The sequence below is a fragment of the Heterodontus francisci genome, chromosome 12 (genome assembly GCF_036365525.1).
Source record: "Heterodontus francisci isolate sHetFra1 chromosome 12, sHetFra1.hap1, whole genome shotgun sequence".
In the NCBI taxonomy this organism is placed as follows: domain Eukaryota; kingdom Metazoa; phylum Chordata; class Chondrichthyes; order Heterodontiformes; family Heterodontidae; genus Heterodontus; species Heterodontus francisci.
The window spans coordinates 75,721,149-75,723,314 of record NC_090382.1 but is presented as its reverse complement, the minus strand read 5'-3'; the positions used below and the strand labels follow the sequence as shown (position 1 = coordinate 75,723,314).

The window sequence follows — 2,166 nt, the reverse complement described above, 5'->3', positions numbered from 1 at the left end:
TGCATTGCAGACCAGAAATGTGGATGTGCAGGCTGCTCTCGATCTCATCTTTTTTTATATCCCATATGGGTGAAATTCTGCACATATCAAGCAAAATACTCTAGTGTGAGGTGACTTATAGTTGGGCAGAGACAGAAGTTTGTTAAATTAAGACACAGGGTAGCTTCTGCTGAGCAGCAAAACAATGGAGCCTACTTCCTGCAATGTGGATGCAAGGCCAGATTGTACAGAAAATGGATCCCCCTTTGTGTACTACCTCTTGGGCTGTATCATTTGTATTCTTAAATATATTCCTTCATTGTCATTAGATAAAATAAGGGTGATACATCCAGGCTTCTCAGCCTTTTGGCTAAGATCAAATGTAGTATCTGTCCTTATCAGTTGGTTTTGAGTGGCGAGTCTTGATTCTTTTGTAGTTAAGTGGATTTCAATGCTGGCTTCGGCCTAACACCCTTACAATGTACGAGATTCTCTGTGATTCGTGGATCACTATGCTGGCTGTGGCCTAACACCAATAGTAGAAGAAGACTCAAATGTATCAGTGTAGTAGAAAACAACAGCCAAGCACGTAGCCAAAGGGTGTGGAATACTGTCTGGGAGACAGTGAAAAATACGGAAGGCCACACCTTTTTATGAAAACGATTCAGTTTGACTGCTGTGATTTTCAAGCTGCCGATATCTTCTGCCTACAGGATTGTCCCAGCAGTGAACATTTTGATGTAACATTTAAATACATTACTGGATGTCTGAAGTTTCTGCAGGCATCCAAAGAGAAAGGGAATGAAAGCAAAGTACTGCAGATGCTGGAAATCTTAAATAAAAACAAGCAATGTTGGAAATACTCAGCAAATTTGGCAGCGTCTATGGAGAGAGAAGCAGAGTTAACGTTTCAGGTCAGTGACCCTTCATCAGAACTGGCAAAGGTTAGAAATAAATCTGAGGTGGGGCAAGAGATAACAAAAGGCAAGGTTGAAATGGAATGAAGCCTGCTGCCTATCCCAACTGCTGTGCTGCTATTTACCCTCTTGTTGCAAAGGAACTGTACTGTCACAATACATATGCACAACCCCCATATCCCCATCATGGATATGCTGACATTCCTCGCCAGGTATTTCGAGGGGGTTGAAAACAGCATCAAGGTCATCAATCTGTTTGGGATCTGGATCAGCAAATGACAGATCAAGGTAACCCTGAAACCCAAGGGAGACAGCCAACACCCTCCCTCCAGCTTTGCTATTGGAGGAAGTTGAGGGCACTTAGTGTATGTGGAACAACCCAAAGTCTGTCGCACCTGCAGAAAATCCGTACACATGGCGGCAAACTGCAGCACAATCATCTGCAGGGATTGTAAGCAGAAAGGCTACCAGACAAAGGACTGCAGGAAGATCAAGTGCCGCAACTTGTACGGGGAGGCTCACCAGCTTTACAAGCGTAGTGTGATGGAAATCACACCTGCCAAATGGAAACATGTTAATTTTATCATATGGGACACTACTCAAAACCTTTTTACTGAACATTGCATATAACTTGTTTCAAAAACAATAGAGCTGAACAGTTCAAAACATGGTTGCACATTTGCATTCTGAGAGACAGTTGAATAGAGAGACAATGGGATTGCTCACTGATTTAATTAACAAGATTGATCTGGGCAATAGTGGTGATCCACATCCTTTGACTGTGTAAGAGCCAGAACTCCACCACCAACCCACCCGCCCCCACCCCGACCCACTGAGTGTATCTGGAAAGCTTTGAAGTCCAGCAACCCTCCAAGAAGCTGTTGTTTCAAACAAATAGATGGGCACATGACCTATCTGCTGGCCAGACTGGGGTCTTTTCTTGAATTGTGCCACAGAAAGGAATCAGACTGCAATTTTGAAGACCAAAGAGAAGACCTCCCTCTACAGCAAATTCCCAGGAAAACCATGGTGGGAGTTTCGACGGTTCAAGACCACAGACAAAGCATATCATTGGCCTTCTGGTACCAGAGAAGCAAGCTTGAAATTGTGCACTGGGCCCCAGCGAGAACTCCAAGACCTTAACTTCAATTGAGGACATTGTATCAAGGACATTACCACCCAGTAACTGAATTCCATTTATTACAAACTCTGCTCCAACCCCCCCACCCCCCAATTCTTTCTTCCCCTCTGTATCTATTTGTGTGTGTCT

At 43.9% G+C, this 2,166-nt stretch overlaps 1 pseudogene; it reads left to right on the top strand.

Moving 5' to 3' along the window:
• The first annotated feature begins 329 nt into the window (after positions 1 to 329).
• On the top strand, positions 330 to 456 carry LOC137376100 (U2 spliceosomal RNA; annotated as a pseudogene).
• The last annotated feature ends 1,710 nt before the right edge of the window (positions 457 to 2,166 follow it).